The 22,727-nt window shown below is 38.8% G+C and overlaps 1 protein-coding gene across 12 annotated transcripts in view; it reads right to left on the bottom strand.

The window, feature by feature from the left end:
- Positions 1-22,727, bottom strand: part of MEIS2 (Meis homeobox 2) — a 231,844-nt gene that overhangs the window by 42,083 nt on the left and 167,034 nt on the right. The window lies entirely within an intron of this gene.

Below are 22,727 nucleotides of genomic sequence, written 5' to 3' on the forward strand. Positions count from 1 at the left end.
TGTGACTAAGAGACAGCCCACCATCAAGAGACTACAATACTTTGTTGTGATTCTGATTTAGCCTCTCCACTTTCCTTTCCTTATTTCCCCCACTCAACTCTGTTTTTTGATTGAGCACAGGTTTGCAATGGACATGGAACAAGTTTTTACACAGGGGACAGAGATTGGGCCTGTCTGTTCTGGATGTTGTAGTCATTTTACTGTATTGTCACTGAAAAACAAACAAACAAACAATAGAAAACACGCACTTCCTTCTTCTATTTCTTCTTTTTCCCAAAATACTGAAATCCATAAATGTTATGGTTCCTGAGCCCATTTTTCTGCAATTGTAAAAACTGTAGGTTTTTGTGTGAATCACCATCATATATAGAATGGAACTAGTAGGAATAAACAAAAGGTAGAGGCACATGTCATATGCATACTGATGACACTTAAGCCCAAACCTCCAGCTGACTTCTCACAGTGGCTTCATGTGGATGTTAAAAAGTACAGGGGACAATATAGAATCCTGAGGCACTCCAAAGGCCAAGAAGAGCCCTGCTGATCAGTCCAATGGCCCATCTAAGTGGCTAACCAGATATCTGTGGGAAGTCCCTAAGATCAACATGACCCTCCTTCCACTCAATTCCTAACAACTGCCTGTGATACTGGAGGGAGAATATAACCACCAGGGCTATTAGCCATTGATCGGTTTATCTTTCATCAATTTGTCTATTCCTTCTTTAAAGCTGTCTAAGTTGGTGACCATCACTACATTTTGTGGTAGTGAATACCATAGTGAATTCTAGTAGTGCAAATGGGAAGACACCAAAGAATGGTCAGGAGGCGCTGTAACCAGCTAATAGGATAAAGTTGATAACAGGTCTCCTTTCACCATTGCCACCACTTGAGAATCTAGTAGCAGTCAGGATCCAGAAAACCTCTGGGCTGTAAATTTGCTCTTTTAAGGAAAATGTAACCGTGTCAGACAGATGCCTGGTTTAGTGCTTACATGCTGAATGAATAACATAGAAGCTAACATATCCATATTAAAGGCAACAAATTAAAATATATTTTGAGAACATGATTTTTAGAACAAAAAACTTATTTACCCAATAAGTGCGATTAAATAAAACAAACGACTTCCAGCTATACCTATTATAGATTATTTTCCTAACCAATTCAGTATTTATCCATTTGCATCCTTGGTTAAAGTTCTGTAACTCTCATCTTCTCTTGACTGCATCACTTCAGGCCCATGTGTGCTCGAAAACTCTTTAAGTGTTTCAACGGCTCTTCTTTATTGCAGCTCTACAACTCTTCAAGTTTCTGACTCGACAGCTTTCTGGCTACCTACTCTACTTTCTAGCTGGACTTATATACAGCTTTTCACTCCCCCTCACAACCTTTTAGCAAATCAGAAGTAGAGTAGACTTCTGTTTAAGTTCCTATTTTCCCTTAATTGTCAGGTTCATAGACTGAACGTTTTACCCACCTGTGCAGAAAGCATTGAACAAAACTTCGCCTTGTACTTTTAACCTTCCTTCAAACAGCTTCCAGAGCAAAACACCCCCTTGTACTTTTAACCTTCCCATGCCTTTTGATCCTCCCATTCAGGAAAGCCTTTAAAACAAAAAGCAACCATTTGATAACCCAAGCTTTATAACCAGAAACCAAACACAAAATGGCTGAAAGTTCTATTCCTTCATAGAAGGTTAACTTTGAAATATGTTGCACTTGATACATTATTAAATGTTCATTTCATCTACAGCCAGTGAATGCATGTGGATGTTTAAGAACATTTTGCTTCAGAAACACAACCTATTGTATCTTCAGTTATTTCAGTGATGCAGCACACACTAAGCAGCCTTTAATAAGAATGCTAAGTGGGGTTATTGTTCCTTAAGGATCGATTCTAAGTTATTTGTTAAGTTTTGTGGCAGTAACGAAGTTACCAAGCTTTCCCCACACTACACTTTTCTAAGGAAATGGAATCATACTGCTGTCCGCATTTTATTAATCCTATAATAAAGCTTATCCTTTCTCCACCTCATGAGTGCTCAAACATGCAAGTACATATCCTGTAGAGAATTGTGAAAAATACTAGGTAAAAATGTGGCTATTCATGCAAGCATTTGACTAAAGTGGTGGCCCTCTTCTGGTCCATGTAATTATGTTGTTAGCATATTGTCGGCTTTTACTTTAAGTTTTAGTCAAATATTATTTTATTATATTTTAAGGTTCTTCCTTGCTCTAGGATTGTGTGCACAGGGGAAAGTGGGTTGTAAATAATGTAAATAAATAAACATCATCATATATGCAATGAAGTTATTGACAATCTTCCTTTTAGATGGTAGTTATGATGAACAACTTCCAGCATAATAGGATCTGAAATTCCATCATGTTAGTTGGGAACATTTGGTCATGAATAAGGTGTGATAGGCACAGTTGATACCACAGTTTATCAAGTGTTACACAAGGGGAGAGGTTGGCAGGTATAATCAGAAAGGACTATTGAACACTGATGATAGATGTGGGTTGGGTTTTTTTTAATGAAAACAAACACGATAATTTCCTTACAACATGGGGTGCTTAAAACAATGCCTCTTTTACCATGACACAATGAGAAATTGATACAGAGATCAGAAAAGCACACTATTTTGACTCCAGTGACATCATAAAAGTACAGTGGTACCTCGGGTTAAGTACTTAATTCGTTCTGGAGGTCCGTTCTTAACCTGAAACTGTTCTTAACCTGAAGCACCACTGCAGCTAATGGGGCCTCCCGCTGCCGCTGCCGCCGCGCTGCCGCTACACGATTTCTGTTCTCATCCTGAAGCAAAGTTCTTAACCCGAGGTAATATTTCTGGGTTAGCGGAGTCTGTAACCTGAAGCGTATGTAACCTGAAGCGTATGTAAACCGAGGTACCACTGTATTCTTCACCTTCATTCAGTGAAATGGCCAGGACTGACATAGGAACGAAGTAACAGTCAAGCAGCAGCATGACTGGGGAAATGTGATGGACTAAACTGGGAGGCACTGCTTTCTTAGTGAAATTATCAATAGAACCCCAGGATGGCACTGCAATATTATACCAAAATTGCAACCCCATTGCCTAGGGGGTTAATCTTGATCAGAACATAGGATCAGAATATAGCCTTATACTGAACCAGACCACTGGTCCATCTAGGTCTATGTTTCTGCAGCAGACACAGAGATGCTGGGGACTGAATCTGTGAACTTCTGCATGCAAAGCAGATGCTCTATCAGTGAATTATGGCCTTTCCCCTTAATGAAAGCTTTTCCATTGCTGAAAGCTAAGTAATTTTATCATAACAAAAAAGTGTGGGATCTCCTGTACCACCTCCCATGCCATAGAGGAGGACCCTCAAACACTTAGAAATAGATTTTCAGGAGGCACAGGAAGCTGCAGGGTAAAGAGGGAAATCAATGAAAATCTCCTTCCCATTTCCCATGAGAGAAACCGTGAGTCGAACTCCACTTATGGGATCTCTGGATTCACTCCAGTTTTTCACAGTAAGGACGAATATAACAAAAACATAAATTACCCTGAATCCAGCTTATTTTATAGAGCCATGCACCTACAAAGTAGCTTTGTATTTGTTTCCTTCTTAAAATGCCCATGATTCAAAATAGGGTCTTGAACTGTGAGATCTATTTTCATCAGGGTGTTTTGTTTTGTTTTGTTTTAACACTAATTTAAAATAAGCAAAATATATGCCCTTTAAATCCTTCTTAAGGCTCTATGACCTGTAAAACTATCTGCAATATCAGCAGCAGAAAGCCTTCTCCAGAACAAATGCTTATGTTTTATGTGTACTGTATTTGCTAATCATTAGTTCATAAGCAAGAGCAGATATACAGCATGCTATAAATAATAGTGGGAATGTAAAAGTGAATTGATCTGTCTGGCTATCTAGTAATACTGCTGGCAGAGGACCAGCACTGAATGGCTGCCAACTATCATAGACCCAGCCAGTGATTAGTCTAGGGGTCTTGCCCTGTCAGGCAGAAAACAGTCTTAAGCTGAGCTCCCAGAACTGTGAGCACCGCCTACTGCTCAACAATGAGCACTTCCTGCAGTGTCCCCTTTGCTGAGTTAAGTTTAAATAGCTGAAAACATGTACGCATTATCAAGGTATAAAAGCACCCATCCAAGAATATTAATCACTGGTGGGAGATGTCAGCGTTCTTGTGAACTGAAGTGACTTGCATTATTCAGTCTGGCTACGTTCTCTCTCTCTCTCTCCATTCATCTCTTCCTGGCTTCTCTCAGACGTGCACTGCAATGTACTAAATCCATTCCTTCGGTTTATCTTATCTATTTATGTGTGCCAAATATATATACTCCTTACCTAGATAGATATTTATGGGTGTGGAATGGGGAGGTAAAAACAACAACAACAAAATGGGAAGCATTTGATACATATCTATGTTTTCTAGGATAGTAATTATCCTTAATAAATGTAATTACAATGAAAGCTTATTGGGTGGGGTTTTATTACAGGAAAGAAGTAGGATTGTTCAGTAGCAAGTCCAGACAGCAAAACTATTTTCCTATCTATAGTGCAAATGGAGCAAAATGGTGGGTTAATTCCCCCCTCCCCCCACACTTTAAGTCAGTTATGTTGATCCACTTATTGCATTGCTTGAACTAGTTCTCCCTATGTATAAACATGGAAAGACAGCTCAGGCAGCAAACTCACCTCGAGATGCCTTGCAGGGATTCAGTAATGTGCCTGCTTGGCACTGTTTCTTATATCCCTCAAGGCTGTCTCCCAATCTCTTTGTAAGACCAGCGTGCTGGCTCAAAAGAAAAAGAGAGAAAGAAAGAAAGAAAGAAAGAAAGAGAGAGAGAGAGAGAGAGAGAGAGAGAAGGAATGAAGGAAGGAAGGAAGGAAGGAAGGAAAGAAAGAAAGAAAGAAAGAAAGAAAGAAAGAAAAAGGTCCCCCATCAAATAATGCAGTGCTCAGCCTCATGCAATCTATCTTTGCTATGTGATTTTGATTCACTGTTTAGCAGAGGAGCCGGGTTGCCATTATGTGCCCAGTATTCACATGCAAGCATATGCCTGAATATAAATTCTGTCTGTAGATCGAAGGTGAGTTTCTAATTAAGAACTGGGAAGTTGAATTTCCACAAAGAGACCCACATTTTATGAGTAAGAGCCCACTGTGGGAGGCAGCTGCTTTTGTTTGGGAATCTGTTGGTGTTTGCTTTCTTTTTTAAAAAAACAACAACAACAACCGGATTTCATAAATACCAGTGAAATTCAAACAAACCTGATTGAGATTTCACTTCATCACTTAAGATATATTTTGTAGAGTACAGCCTGTGCAGTAATCCTCTGCTATGCTTTAATTTGGTTTTAATTTTATAGGCCCTGTTTTAACTGCATATTTCCAGACCTTTATTTCTCTCACAGCTCTTAGCAAAATGGTAGCTCATAAACACAAGCTCTGCTGTATAGACTTTGCATTTCATCCCAAAGTATTTCCTTCTTTATAGCCGTGGTCTTTCCATCCTAGTGCTCTGAGCTTGGGTCACAAATCTCACTGCTATTCCAGTGTGTGACATCTTCGCTCGTTTGCCGCTGCTCATTAACAAACAATACTGCTGTGAAATTGGTTTAATGACAAAGTAATAAAATTGCTATTCTGCTCACAGATTGCCTCAGGCACTTTGAGCTCCTACAAGGCTTACTGTGGGTGCCAAGATACATTAAGCTGCTTATTCGTAAAAACTGCATCATCTGTTTTTTTCACAGGTCCCCCCCCCCCTTTCCCTATCTAGTCTCTGCTTCTTTTTTATCTTCAAATAAAAAGATATATTTGCTTATGTTCTTTCATGCTGTCAAATTTTTACTTTCATGCATATTTCTCAAAAATGAAAGTGTATTTCATTTCATTTCTGGGTTTTTTCCTTCCCAAAAGGTCACTCTGTCCCTACTGCAAGGTTGTTCCTAGACTCAAAATCGCAGCAATGTAACATTAAGACAGATGTATTTTTATATACTGTATTATGTAACCAGGAGACAGGATAGTATCAGTTATATTGCAGGCATAAGACTTCTTTCTTTTCAAGAATGAATTATGAATTACCCAGTAATTTTAACTGCCATTTTAAAGATATATGTACATATGCTACACAAACATAAACACATATACTAAGCATCTATATAGGAGAACTGTGCTTCCTTGTACTTCCTGCATTTTGTCAATAGGTAAATATATCAGAGTAATAGTAACACTTCTAACAGACTCCTTTCTCATACAAAGAAATTTCATGTTTTGTGACAGTATCCTTTTTTCCTATTTCTGAATTAGGCCCACACATCTGATGATTTACTGCAGTCAGACAATGGTGAAACAACCACTCGCTCTTTGACAGGTAGGCTGTTCTCGATAATTACAGCCAGACATCTTAACACTACTAGTATGGTGTAAATAAACAGACAAAGTACCAATCAATAATATATTCTTACCTTTGCATTTTTAAACACATGCTAGCAATTTCTATTTCCCTCTACATTCTTTCCCCTCAAAGACAGGGTGCAATCTGCTTTAAATGCACCACACCAGTTTGCCTTCCATTCCCCCTCCTTAACATTTTCATTACTGGTCATGTTTTTAAGGAATACAGAAAAGCAGCTCATATTGAAATAGTCATTTTCCTTACATCTAACCAAGTAGTGTGTGACCTGCTAAATACCTGTAAAAGTATAGTTTGGGCAACTGGTATCTCTAAGGGCTACGCAAAAGTGGAAAAACTGGTTGGGAACAATAAGACCTCGCCTGAACACGATTCTCTTCTCCTCCCAACTTTAAACTGATCCTCCCTTCAAATCTCTTGTGCTTCAGGGCTTCCCCAGGTCACATTCATTCTGAAGTGAGTTTGACCTAGGGAAGCCTCGGAGCATGAGATTTGAATACAGCAGGCTGGTGCAAGCCCCGCAGAGACTTCCAGACTGGGTAGCACCCACAGCAGGATTGTGAAAGATAGAGAGGCCTATTAGAGGTCAGAAGGGGATTTTTTAAAACAGGCAACCAAAAGGAAATGAACTGACTGATGGGAATTTTTAAATATAGGCTGCAGAGAGTTGAAAAGGCTCTTTTTCAAGGTTTAGGGAGAAGGGAAGTTAACACAGGGTCTTCCAGCGCATGTTTACAAGAAATCAGGAAAGACAAGAAGATAATTGTAATGTCTCAGAAGGATACGTGCCAGAAAGGATAATAGAAAAATGAGAGAGAAAGGGGGCAAGAAAATATCATGCACAGCAGATGTGGAGAACCCTGCATAAGTGGAATTCTAAAACATGACTGAATCAGCAATGGAGGGAGGCAGAGCTAGGGTGCTCACCCACACTCTTGGTGGGCACAAAGCAAAGATGAGGGGATAGCATGGCCATTCTGCAGCATTCAAACACTGGAAGGCATCACCTTGCAATACTAAGGGCTCTGCTGGTTCTCTGCGTTAATGTTGTCATGGGAAGTTCAAATGGAGAAGGAGGACTGGTCTTCCTTAGGACAGTTCATGGCTACATGAGAGAGGCCTGAGCCGCAAGGGTGAGATGTATTGGTCTGATGGTTTCAAGGTAGAAAAGAGGAGGACTCAAAGTGGAGTGGGATAAAGGAACGCCAGGGAAAGATGGTAAGGAATTAGAGATATTAGTCTATGGACCGAGAAATACGTTGCAGAGGCCAGTTAGGCCTGCACAGCAACATGGAAGCTGGGGCTGCCAATTTTTAAAGGTACACTGAAGATTTTAATAAATACAAAGTACAACTTTTTAAATTTGGCAGATAGACTATCAAATAGTGTTTTTGTGTTTTTTGTTTTGAAGAAACCTCCTTGCTGCAATATACTTTCCAGGTAAATGAATAAATTTTTAAAATACAAATGGTACCAGGTTTCCATCACAAGGAAAAAAAAACAGTTAAATACTATTAATGGTTACTAGACTTCCCCCCACAAGCAAAAAAACTACTGCCATTTTATGAGAATCTGTGTCATTCAGTAATATTTGTATCATGATGTTGATAACTAGCCCTGTGTCACAGAAACCAGAAAAAAATGCATTTGGGGTTGAAACTATGCATCACAGAACAGAATCAATCTTCCTAATTAACTGCAAATTAGCAATCCCAAAATGAGTGGGATCAACCTGTCTTTACTGGCCAAGAATCATGTTAAGTATATAGCTTCCTCTAAGTGCCTCTAAATTACTTTTACGCCTATATAAAGTAACATTCTTTTAATCTAATGCTGCATTAGTGTCACTGGGCTCAAAGTTATTACCCTGTTTTAAATTTCAGCAGATAGGTAGGCAGATAGAATGATAAACAAATTAATAGACAGATATGAAGATAGCCTGAAATTTTCTATGCAGGGCTCAGAGCAGCTTCTCATAAATCTCATGAAACCACAAACAAGGTACTAATTAGCATAACTCTATACAAAGAAAACTTTCTTTTCAAAAAAGGAATTCTTTAAGGTCTCTAAGCAGTAGCTGTTCGGAATAAAGAAGCAAACACGAAGCGAGAAAGTAGGAAATAGTAGGTATTAGACTCTCTGTGTAATTAATGGTCTGAATTACTTGTTATTCAAAACTAATGGATGAAGGCTAATAAACTGGAATTTAATCCAGACAAGACAAAGATGCTCCTGGACAGAAGGTAAATTGACCCTGGAAAGGGGATTCAGCCTGTTTTGAGTGGGGGTAGTACTCCCCTTGCAAAACAGTTTCACAGTTTCAGGGAGGCTTCTGAACTCTGCTTTGCACCTGGATGTATAGTTGGCAGTGGTCTGCCAACTGCATCCAATCCTAAGGATATCAAATCTTGTTATGGAAACACATATTTAAATTTTATCAAAGTGGATTATTGCAGGATGCCTTTGAGGAATTTTTGGAAACTTCAATTGATCTGGAATATGGCTGCCATGGATTGCCTATGTTGCAACAGTTGTACTGTTTGTAGGCACAATTCAGAGTATGGGTAATTATCTGTAAAGCTTTCAATGCCTTGAGTCCATATAATCTAAAGGACTTCTTGTACTAATCTGCTCTTCTGCCTAAAATATGATGTAGAGACCTGTGATGGAAGCATGATTGGCTGCAACAAGAAATTGAGCTTTCTCAGTGGCCACAACCAACTATGGAATATCTTCACCCATGAAGTTTGGATAATTTTGTTCCCCACCTCTCATAACATTGGAAACTGAATAGTGTGAGATTTAGGATGGACAAACGAAAGTACCCGCCTTCACACACTGCTTAGTTACTATGAGATTCACTACCATAAGAGGCGGTGCCAACTTGGACAGCTCTAAAATCGAATCAGACAAATTCATGGCAGATAAAACTATGAATGGCTATGAGTCATGATGGCTGTATTTTACCCCCAGTATCAGTGGCAGTTGCTAAATAATAAATAGAAGTTGCTGGGAAACACAAGCTGGAGGCTGCTACCACACTCATTTTTTGCTTGTGGGCTTCCAATGGGGATCTCGCTGGCCATTGTGAGAAAAGAATGCATGGCTAGATAGGCTTTTGGAATCTTCTCATGCTCTTATTGTGGTTGAATATGCCATTGTGATTTAAAATGTTGTAAGCCACATTGAGTGATCTGTATGTGTAGTAGGGCACGGCAGAAATTCTTATGTCAATAAATAATAGTATTGATAAATACTACTTTTTTCTTTCTTTAGAGAGTAAGGTTCTCATTGTCAGCTTTGGAAATGTTGGATCATTTGGTGAAATTGAAAGGGGCTCAAAGGAGCCTTGCAATCTTTTATTCTACTCACACTCAGTAAACCTGCTGATAGCATTACTATTTGTTTGAGTGCTGTATATACAACCCAAATCCACAAAGGGACCTTTCAGGTGCAGCCCAAAGTTTTGAAGACTTTTCTGCACACTGTTCTTTTGTGTACATGGGGGCCAGCCTAGAAAGGAAGACATCCATGCACAAACACTGGTTTTTGCAAGAAGACTGCTCTTGCTAGAGCATAATGCCTGTGTTTTGCAAGAACACAAATCAGTGCCCTTAGCTGTGTTCACTTAAATGTTTAACTTGTGTATAGTATTGTAGAGATCTGAAGCCTCTGCTTAGAAATCAATGGTTTCTGTGCAAAGGAATAAGGAGCTCTACTACTTAAACATACCCCAACATTTTTCAGTGGAGCTTTTTGTCTATTTAGTTACCACTGTGTTTTTGCTGAGACTGTCTTCAGCAGTTTCAATACTGCATTTGTATAAATGCTTAAACGAATACCTTTACCAGTGCATCCCTACTGATACTGGTCTTAAACTCAGTCATGACTCCTTAATCCTTCCCCAAAAAGAAATCTCAGTTTAACTCATATTGTGCCTGTGAGCTGAGTGCTTTGGTACAACTACCAATATTTTTATTTTAATGCAGAGCTTAACACATAACAACTTGGGGTGAAAGTCTATTTCACATCCACACTCTTGCATATATTTGCATATATTTGTCCCTTTTGCATATATTTGTCCCTTCCCAAACAAATTCCCTATTACTTCTGCATTTCTCACCCCAAAAGAAACTTACTGCTATGCTGCTGTTCCTTAACACTCATATGTACTACACATAACCATATATACCCCTGGTATTTCCTTGCCTGTGTATTCTCCGTCCTTTACTGCCTGTCTGCTCCTTTTCATTCTCTCTCACACACAGACTTACACAATCTGCCATGTAGCTAGCATTCATTGGCAGAGAACACTAAGCTGCTCAGCTACTTGCTGATGCTAAGCAGGAATAAGGAGCAGAATGAAGGATGTTGGTAATGGCTTAGGTGTCACAAAGGTACAAAAAAGCCCTTCAGGTCACAACTGACTCCTGGTTCAGGTAGAGAATCCCTGGCCAAGTGATTTGTGCAGCTGTACCTAAGTATTTCCCCTCCAATCATACATATATATACTTAAAGTCAATAAGATTGTGTAAGATATTAAAAGGCACACACAAAATGCAAATGCCATCTGATTTCAATAACATTACTGCCAAACCCTAGATGTTACACGTTTTATAAAAAATGAAACATTATTGGCTCAGCCCAGCTAGGAGCTATGTGTATGAAAGTAAGGTTCTGCACATATACTCCTATGCAGATGATGGATCATGCAGGCTAATGGACTCTGAACATTTGATTATCTAGTCCAACCTAACAGCCAGTCTAGTAGCTGGAGCTGTGCACACTTAGCCTAGAAAATGATGGTGGAATCCCACTGATCAGCTGTTCAAAGAGGGCATGGAGGCTGGATTCGGTCTTGTCAGCTCTTTCTTCCCTGCCATACAACTTGCTGTTGGTATTCCAGATTCTTTTACTGGGCTATGCCTACAAAACCCTTGCTGCTGCACACATGCTCAGCTAGATCAGGGCTTAATGATGCTTGAAGGTGCAATCAAACGTGACAAAAGAGAGATTTCAGTATTTGCATTCTGAAGACTATTTATTAGTATCAAATAGGTTTGTGAGATTGTTCAGATGTTGAATCAGTAAGCTCATCTTTGTTTTAATTTTTAAGGTTTTATTATTTCCATTATCTTTTGTTGTTAAAATGCCCAGCTGAGTGTCTGAAAAAGGTTCATTACAAAATAAACAATAAATATTAAACAAACACTGAGGAGTTTGATTCGTATTCCTCAAAGTAAATATATTGTCTGTGAGGCATTAGCAGAAGAACTGCATCATAACTCAGGTAGCATATCAGTCCAAAAACACATGTGGCTTTCTTGCAAAGATGGACTAGATGAGCTCTGAGGTCCCTTCCAACTCTGATGTGAGGAACCAGCTTGGGATACCCCTTTATTGAGATATGCAAAGAATGGTAACCAAGTTTCCAGAAACTATTTGTGATTAATAATACCCCTAGCCAGCTTACACTGATGTGCTACTTTTTCTGCCAAGGCTATTTGCCAGATTCTTGCAAATTGCCCCTGAATCATACATCCATTTAAGGTTTTCCAATATTTATCTATCACCATCCTGGCAACTGTTAAAAAATAACGTTACTTCTTTGTGGAGAAACTGATCCTGAGGATCTTTAAATATTGACAATTAATACAGCAAAGGATCTGGTTGAGTTAAATATTGCGGTATATCTGAAAGAATGCTGAATATCCAAGCCCAAAATCTTGCCACTTCAGGACATGGCCACCATGCGGGATATAAGGATCCTCACTCCTTGCAGCCAATCCAGCACAAACAGAAATGGTTGTTAATATGGTGGATGTGGACTGCGATGAAATGCAACCTATATAATATAAGAAGACATTCATATACATTTCCTGCATATTTTAATTTGTTTAATTGTAAGCCATTTTGTGAGGTATGGTTTTTTTTTTGGTGTGTGTGTGTACAAACAAAGAAATGTACTGGGTTTTCTAGAAAGAAAGAAGAAAGAAAATAATTCACCGCAGCGCTCCTGAAGTAGTATAATAACGTTAAAAATGAATTTGTGATACTAAATGCTAAGATTTCCCCTACCGTGTTTGTAGAAGTTGCTGGGGATAAAATGCACCCCAATTAGCTCAGGCTATTGGGTACCTAATAGCTTTCTATGTAATTTATTTATTTTCTTTAATGAAAGGGCGGAGAAGGAGATGATACTTCACATATTTCTCAACAACTGTGGGGGGTCAATTGCTCTGTGATGTACGAAGTGGTTCATATTAACTGAAAATGTTTTACAAATATTTCAGACATTATCTGCTACTCTATGACACCCTCACTAGGTAGGAGAGTCACTTAAGTAAATTAATTAAAATATTTCAGCTGGCCAAAATATTTCTCAATCTGACCTCTCCACTCACACCCCTAGCTTCAATACTTCAATATATGAGAAAGGAAGCTCACTCATATGTGTGGGGGGCAGGGAGGGCGGGATTTCTGACAGTTTATAAATCTCTGTCATATTCATGAAGCCCTCATATTAACTGTTTGTATGAGCAAAGGAGATTACTTCACGCCCCATTCCCAAGGCTTTTAACAGGAAACAACACATTCAAATCCCTCCAACATATATAACATAGATTAAAATCATACCAAAACAAATTTATGCTAATCCCATACCTTTTGTCTTAGCTCAAACCAGCCCCAGTACAAAGATCCTCCAAAAGATACTGTGGCTTGAACATTGGCACGCTTACAGAGAAAGGAAATTTCAAAGCTGAGCTTTCTCAGCCACTATGAAACTGCTCCAGGTGCCTTGATGTATGAAATTAGCACTCTTGGATCAGATATTGGGAGGATTTGTAGAAGTAGGCAGTCTACTAGTTATGCAGGATTCAAGACACCTAGGGCTTTGAAAATCAAAACACAACCTTATATTGTAGACAGAAGGCTATAGTAAGAAGGTGTTGAAGTATTGGTATGTGCGTTCTCAAAAAGCTGTTACAGCACATCAAAAGATGGGATTCTGTGTTCGGCAACTCAGGTAGTCCCAGAACAGTTATCAGGGGTGATTCCATGCACCATTTATTACAAAACTTTGGCATGAAGTATCTTCAAAGATACCATTACAGCCTTGCATTAGATGGGATTGATAAAAGTGCTTCTAGTCAACTCGAAGCAGACTTCCAGAGTGCCTATCAGGACCTAAGCTTGGAAACTAGTACCCCAACACTACAGTTCACTAGTAATGGCCGAATAATTTGCTGGCCACTATTACTCAGTCTTTTGTGCAATCATTTTTTAAAAAAACCACATTCTTCCTCTCATCACAACCAGACAGCAGTGACATCCTTGATACCAAATTATAGATGAGCTAACCCACCTCCAAATACATTTTAACCAGAAAGCAAGTAAGATGTAACCTCAGAGGAACTCAGAAGGAAGATCCCAATGAAAAGCCCCACCTCACAAAAATAAGCCAAATACATGAAAGAATATATTCAGGATACCAACACCTTGTGACCAGCAACAGAATATCAAAAGCCAACATAAGATCCAAACCAAAAGGACACAAGTTTCCCTTTCACTCTCTATTCAATGTTAATCAAAGAAGCCATCATGCTCAGTGAAACAGTGAAAAGGGACCAGAACAGTGAGAGTATCAGTATGTACTTGCACAATGAGTATTCAGTAAGAGTTCTCAGGAATGGAAAGTCTTTGCCAAACATGTCTCTTGGGAATTGGAAAACACCAGCCAGCAAAGAATCCCCTTCTGCCAACAAAAGTGGGCATGCATTCTTACATTACTCTTAACACTTCTACGCTGGTGGGTAATATCAACTGGAACTGATCCAAGCAAATAGAACAAGAGTGATCCTCCATATCCCAAATCAACATTTAAAATAGCAGCTTTCAGTTCAAATGTACTGTATTTATTCAAGTCTAATACACCATCGAATCTAGCATGCACCTCAATTTTCAGAACCTTGAAACCAAAAAAAGTATGTGCTGGCGAATGTAAATTTGCTATCGAATCTAATGCGCACCTTAATTTTTGCAACGTGATTTGGCCAAAAAGGGTGAGCATTAGATTTGAGTAAATATGGTAACAAAAATGCGAAGCAGGCCTATTTTGTCACAATGGTTAATATATGATGTCATTCACCAACTGAAAGCAGCTATGAAGGACAGCGTTCGGAATATACAACAGATAAGAAATAGTTTTCTCTCACTCTAAAACCAAGGCACACTTTCAATTAACTGCAAAATCTGTGCTGCAATGAATTAGCTTCTGTGTAGGTTGAGTTCCATGTCTGTTTTAGTCGCCTGGTCTCCCACAACCTCAGTTTCAGGTCAGCTGTAAATCAGTAGGAGAGAATGTCTGGGAGCAGCAGTCAATTGTCATAAAAACAGTTAAATATAACAAGCCATCAACACAGTTAAGTACAAGATGGTTAAAACAGGCCATCAAGTTGAGTAGGAGGTTACCAGTTCCATGGCACATAGTAACAGACCACCTTTAATTGTTTTCCAGTTAGATAAGGACAAAGGAGAGCAGCCATGACTTTTGAAGGTAATATATTGACCGTGTACTGTATACAGTATATAGGAATAAGAATAAGTGTATAAGTCTCACTCTCTATGCTTTTTACCCCGAGTTCCTTGGAGTAATCATGATGGTCACCAACTTGCAAGACACCAAAACATTGCTCTTGGTATACATGCTGAGAAATTGCCTCTTCTCTGCTCCATCTGTCAGTGAGACTGGATCAGGCTCCCATACAGCAGTAGCAACATGGCCAGGGAATCAGCTGAGCACTATGCTGGCTAGGGTACTAACACGATCCTTAATCTATCTCCCAAAATATAGGGTTCATTATGGAACACCAGCATACTACCTTTCTCATTACAAATCCTTAAGCTTCTGCTAATGCTTAATAAAGTACCAGGCATATTATTTTGACAAGTTAGGTCTTTATTATACACAAGGCTGCATCCTGAATTAAACCATGGTTGATAGTTTTTTTTATTCACTACCAACCTTATGTCAAATAACTATAGTGAAGAACTAGGTTACCACTGGTGTACAAAGGTTTCTCAGCCAGAAAAATGTAAAGTTATTTGCCAAAATGGTGTAAATAAGTCAAATAATGCACATCGATACTATAATTTGCTATCCCCTCCCCCAAAATTGTGTACATCATTATCTAGCAACATCTGAAAAAATGGATGCACTAGCATTATATAGTATTAATTTGCATCATGACATCTACATCATTACCTTATTTGGAGGGGTGGAGATCTCGTTACAGTGCAGAAAGTTCATAGGCAAACAGCACTGAAGCTTCCAGCAGCTACTCACATAATGGCAAGATCAAGTGGGGACTCTACAAACACATCCATATATGTACATCAGGTGGATGTATTGGAGGTTTTAAACCAGTGGGATAATTGAAAGCATGCAAAGTACAGTTTGTGTGACAGTACACTGGAATGTGGTGGACCACTTTTCTGACAATGGTTTGATTCCAAAAAAAAACACTTCCACATGCACAAAGGTCTGATTTTCAAATCATTCCATCCCTCATGCTGCATCACATGATATTCTGGAGTGTCCCAAAACCCTGAAGAGCGGCTTTTCAGCAAACACAAATGGCTGCTGCAAGAAGCAATGGAAACTCCAGTGCATGAATGGACCTGTGCTCATAGCTTTAAGGGTGCGATCCTATCCACAGATAGCTTTTGCATTCCGATAGTGCTTTTCAAAATCTATTTGTGGGAAGGAAAAGGCAAGGCTCACTAGCCCTCTGACCTCTATCAATATTGTTGCCACAAATATGCATCTCTTTTGCTATTCAGACAAGATACACTCCCCGCAGTGGATTCTTATGTACTCCCACAAGCAGCATAAACCCATTGCCCTTAACTTTAAAGCCCTTCTTGAGTTTGCTTTCTTCAGTCTCATGTCCCAATAAATTCCTGCCTGTGCAGTTTACTCTTCCAGCTCAATCATCTGGCCCCTTAAATAACTCTTCCCCTTCTCCCTTGCTGCCTGCTATGCCTAAAACACTCATCCAGAACACCTATGTGATACTTCCTCTCTCCTCAGAACCAATGTTTTCCTAACAGTGGAAGGTAATATTTTCGAGTGGTTTTCTCATTTACAACTCATTTCTCATTTACAACTCATTACAACTAGCAGAGAGATTTAAGTTGACTAAAAAGACTTTTGATAGAGAACAAAAAAGACAGACTTTGAAATACAATTGTGTACGGATGATGAACATGTTATTGTGAAAATGTGTAAACTTTTGTTGAAATGTGAAATGCAAGAAGAACAAGCTAAAGAATACATGATTAAATGGGCAAAAAATGTTTATAATATATAGATAGAACAATGGGAACATATGTGGATTAAAGGGCTAAAATTTATAATGTGTTATGATCTTAACAATTTTTAAAAATAAAATGATGTACCAATGGTATCTAAGTCCGGCAAAATTATTCAGAATGTAGAAAGGTGTTCCAAATGTTTCCTACAGATGGCTTTATCTACCTCATCCACCACCACTCCTCTCATACCCCTTATATATTCCCTCATAAGAAGAATAAGAAAATCTCCTTGAATGCTCTAGGGCCAACATTCCATTTTGCATTAGCATTCTTCTGCATAGGCAAAGTGTTGTGTTAGAATTCCAGATAATCAGGAATTTTAGCTGAGTTCCAGAATATAGGGGCTCTACAGTATTTAATTCTTAATAATTTTGTAAAAACTATTATTCAATGACACATAGCAGACTTTGTTTTCCTGGGACAAATAGGAAGCTATGAATACAAATAACAAAGACTTGCTTTCCATAATATTTCCTTCATGGTTTTTATACACTAACTTTTATGCACAAACAATCCTCTGACAAGGAGTATCACCATTAGAATCTGACAACAGTAAAAGTTAGTTAGTTAATTAATTAATTGTTTCAAGGATTTCTAAGCCACTGTTCAAGCCATTAAGTTTTCCCAAGGTGGGATACAACCATAAAAAACATTTAAAAATAACAGCAGTGTCTAACTTCTAAAACAGTTTAACATAAAGTGTAATAACAATTTAAAATCTAACCAAACCCTTCAACCAAAAGTGGACGTAAATAAAAAAGGTTATGTGGTGTTTTTTTTTACTTACCCTTTATAAATCTAACTGCTGCAGGGAGCTAGTCAACTGTACAACTTCCTGAACTATTGTGCTGCACATTAACATCAAGGCCTGGTTTACACTGCTAATGCTAGCTATGATATTCTAAGCCAAATAATGGCTTAGTGTGAACAAGCAAGAGTACAGGTACTCAAACTGAAAATTGCCACCCCTTCACTCCTTCCCCGGTCCTGCTGCTGCCCTAAGACTCTGGCATGATTTGGCTTAGCATTAAATGGTTTGTCTAAACAAACCATGAGCAGTAATGAAAGATTGTTCACTACAAATAAACTATGAGTGTGCATTGACATGTAACACTAAATCAAACACTAAATCAAGAGAAGAAAGGTTATGCCAACGTCATCTCCCTTTTCCAGCTGACATAACCTTTCTTCTCTTGGTCCCTGTTTCATCCCTGTCTCTGTTCCTACTTTACCATGTCTTGCATGGTCATTCAGTTGTGTTTCTAGACAGCATCTGTTCTTGTTGTTCCTCAGCTCTGTGTGTCCACATTTTGTCATGGCTTTACTTGGGACCTCTTAAGCATGACAGTCTTTGTGAGGTGTACTAGCTAGCTATACAAGTAGATCTGAAGTACTGTAAATGTAGGGATTGGCATATTGGCAGCTGATGTCAATTTCACATGTAGTTAAGAGCATAAGAAGATCCTGCTGGATCAGGCCAATGGCCCACCTACAGGGGTGCCGCATCCCTGTTCTCACAGTGGCTAACCAGATGCCTGTGCAAGCATGATTTGAGCACAAGAGCACTATCCCCTCCTGTGGTTTCCAGCAACTGGTATTTAGAAATGTTGCTGTCTCCGACTGTGGAAGCAGAACATAGCTAATATGGCTACTTGCTATCAATAGCCCTCTCCCCTCTGAATTTGTCTAATCTTCTTTTAAAGCCATTTAGGTTGTTGCCCCTCACAGTTTCCCATGGGAATGAGCTCCATAGTTTGTGTGTTGCATGTAGAAGTACATTCTTTTATCTGTTCTGAATCTTTCAACATTCAGCTTAATTGGATGTACATGAGTTCTAGTGTTATGAGAGAGGGGGAAAGCTTTTCCCTACTCACTTTCTCCATGCCATGTACAATTTTATAAACTTCTATAACTTGCCTTTTCTCTAAACTAAGAAGTCCCAAATGATGCAAACTTCCTCTGTAGGGAATTAAAATCCTCCATCCTCTTGATGGGTTGCCCTTTTCTGAACATTTCCCAACTCAACAATATCCTTTTTGAGTTGAGATGACCAGAACTGTGCACAATATTCCAAATGCAGCTGCACTGTAGATTTGTGTAACGACACTGATATTGACAGTTTTAGCACAGAATTTGCCTTTTTCACAGCCACTGCAACCTGAGTCCACATCTTCAACAGGCCAGCCACTACAACCACAAGGTCTTGTTCCTTGTCTGTCACTGCAGTTCTTACCAAATAAGCATTTATGTGAAATTAAGATTTTGTGTCCAAACATTTACACGTTGCACTTGTTTACAGTGAATTGCATTTGCCATTTTACTGCCCATTCACTCAGTTTGAAGAGGTCTTTTGGAGCTCTTCACAATTTCTTTTCCAAGGGGGAAAGGGCTCTCAATCTGGTGAAAGATTGTAGGTTTCCCTACAAAGTATATTCTATGACCTTCTACTCCCTCTCAGTTTTCAGATGATATTTGTACTACCAGCAATGGCAAAACAGTTCAGGAGGAGGAGATTAATGGTCAGACAGACTCACAGATGTGTGTGACATTATTATATAAGATTATTAAATCACACCCTGTTCCCTAATGGTCCCATTTACACTGGGAGTATGATGCTTTAATAGTTTGCTTAACTGTTCAGCACCTAATAGAATCTAAAAAAACTGAATGTTATTGTACTGTGGTCACATCCCCTCTTTCTGACTCAGTAGAAATCATCCAGAGAAAGGTAAGCATATGCAAGTCTCACTAAAATCAATGGGGCTTAAATAGTATATATATTGTGTGTAGGTCATATTGTTTTCAATTATATTTAGGCATGTCTGTCCTTCACTGGATTGTGTCCCTATGCCTTCTCTTTAGTGCGTAGCCTCATGTCTACATATTACTCTTCCAGAGGTTCCCCGAAGACCCCTGCTTCATAATTCAGCCATCAGGAGGCGCTTAGAGAATGATGAGCCATCAGTCATCACAGCTGCCTGGAGTCAAAGCACATCACCTTTGTGACACATTGGAGCATCAAAGGCTTATAAAACGAGTGCCCTGAGGCCACTCCCAAGACCAGGTCTTGAGTGTGGCAGTACTCAAGAGTGCCGCTAAGCCACATAGATGGCTCAGCTTCAGCTTTTAGCTGTCAGAATGGGGCATTTTGTTGTCTGCGTATAATATCACCATTTCCAGCCAAGAGTGAGGGACGCAAAGGTGGGGGTGGATGGGAGAAGAAACAAAACGGAGCTTCCACCTCAAATAGTGAATCTCTCAAACTAATCAGTCATAAGGGAGGCCAGATGTCATTTTGACATATTATTTAGTGCCTTCCCCATTCTTTTAATTTTTTCTTGCAAGATAAAAATACAATTTCTTTTAATTAGAAAAGCAGCCTTTTCAATGCATAAAATTCAGAAATACCTTCCATCTTCTAATTTCACTTTTCTCTAAAGATAATTTAAAAACAGAGAGTAGGGCTTTATTATTATTTCTGTTAAGTTGGTATCACTTCATGTATAGCAAAAAGCACACATGGCTATAATTTAGTGAAGTCCTGTATTCCTCTTGTGGCAAATTGATAGGATAATTTTATTATGAGTGGAACAATGACTACAGGGAATGAGACAGAATCTCACAGAACTCCACATAATTCAGTTGACTAAATGTAATACTTGCATTACACCAGGAGATAATGAATACAGTCCTGAACACCAGTAAAAGCTGCACCAGCTCAGATTCCAGCTCTTGTCAAAAGACTATTCCATAAATCATGCCCAGATTTATTTAATGTCAGAAGCCAATAATGTGAATGAGTGCAACAGGGAGCACATCTTAGAATACATGCATACTAAGGCACGTGGTTCATATCCTTTGTAATGATAGGGTTACATAACCTAACAAAGGAATTTAATGAGTCACTTACCACATTCTAGTATTAATTATTTTACACATTGATTGTTCCTGATTTATCAGTGCTGCTTTAGCAACTTTAGCACATAAAATTACCTGTACAGCTATTGGGGATTAACCTTTTTGACTTAGACCATAGGAGTATTTTATATGTTGTTTTCTTTCCCACCAAAATGTTAATATCAGCATGATAATATCAGCATGATAATATTACCAGTGTTAACTTTAGGGGATTCTTACATTTATTTCCTTTTGCAAATACACAAGTGACCCCAATCCATCCAGGGGCTTATGAACAAAAGTAGCTAATTTTAAATAAATGTACAGTGCTGTATACTGGCAGACTTTGAATCAAACTATTGAAAAGTGCAGATTTAAATTAAAACTTTTCAGCTGAGCTACTAATACAAAATGATCCATACTGCTCCGAGGCAACACATATGCATCTGTCTCCTCTATAAGTAAGCATGCACTCTGTAATTCTGTTTATTCTACTATTACTACGTATGCATAAAATAATTTACATATTTCTTTTAGTCCTCAAAAGGGCCCTGCAGGCAATTTACAACTTTAAGCTTCCATTAAAATGAAGTTATAAGCATTAAAATAAGACAAAGCAAACCATCAAATAAGTAGGAATTAAAATAAATCAAAAGCCTGGTGGAATATGGAAATCTTAACTGCCTGCCTAAAGATTATCACTTTGGTTGCCAACTGATCCACTCTTTGGAGGGAATTCTGCAGTTAGGATGCTGCAACCAAGAAAGTCATGTCATATATATCCTAGCCAAATGTTACTCTCCTAGTGGTGGAATGGAGAGAAAGCCCTCTGAAAATGAATGCAGCTGACAGGCAGCTTTGTGTGGGAGGAGGCTGCCCTGCAAAAATTATTATACAATGCTTACGATTTCCTCCCACACTCTCTGCTCTCTGAAGAACAAGGAAAGTGCTGTATCTGTATTGTGATGGGAAGGAAAAATCCTCCTCCCCATATCTTGGCTGATCATCATGGAGTAGCAGCAGCGGCAAGAGGAGGCGGGGAGGGGGCATGGGTTAGGCACTGGATGTGTGTCCCTGGATGTGTGCCTGCTTCCCTAGCTGAATGTAAGTGTACCCTCCTGTTTGAGTGTGTGTGTGTGTGTGTGTGTGTGTGTGTGTTTGTGTGTCTGCCTGCCTGCCTGAATATGTCCATGTGCCTATGAATGTATTCTTGACAATGCATACTTTGGCTGTGCCCATTTTTGCTTTTAGCTTCACATACCACCTGCATGCAGCCCTTAAAGGGTTGGCCAACAGCAAAAGCAGCCCTTGGGACAAATCAGTTTAGCAGCAGAGTGTTCAAATTGCTTTGCAATGTATTATCTTGCTTGGAATTCTTACCTATGAAACAGGTCATTATAATTTCTCCATATTTTTTTAAGGTGGTGAGGTGCTAAGGGCTGAAAATGTGGGGCTTGCCCAAAGTCACCTAGTTAAGTCATGGCAGAAGTGAGGTTTGAACCAATTACCCGGTACTTACTAGTTTAAATCTAAGCATTTTAGCAGCATTCTACAGGGTGAGTCTTTTAAAAGGCCCCGTGGAACATGTGTACTCTGTATCCACGGAGCCTCTTTTAAAGGACTCACCCTGTATAAGGCAAGAAATATCCCAGCAATGGTCTGGTGATGAAGGAAAGTGAACCAAACCTTATAATTTATACAGAAATAATATATGATAAGATATAAAAATGATAACAATAATGCATTCTCAAAGTGCAGAACATCTTACAAAGCTTTTCTAATTAAAAGATTGAAGTTTTCTGTTGCAAATATTTGACTAACATTTACCAACAATCATGCCTTCCAATTATTTACAACATGCTGAGATTAAAAAATTAAACAGCTGGGTTTTGATGCGATATAAATTACTTTCTAGATTCCAATTATTTTAAAGATATTTGAGGGGGAAACTAAAGGCTTTATCCTTCCATAGTCATATACAGTATGTAAAATCCTAGTTACTTGCTGCAGTTATCAGAAT

Source organism: Podarcis cretensis (assembly GCF_951804945.1).
Source record: "Podarcis cretensis genome assembly, chromosome: 1".
Taxonomy (NCBI): domain Eukaryota; kingdom Metazoa; phylum Chordata; class Lepidosauria; order Squamata; family Lacertidae; genus Podarcis; species Podarcis cretensis.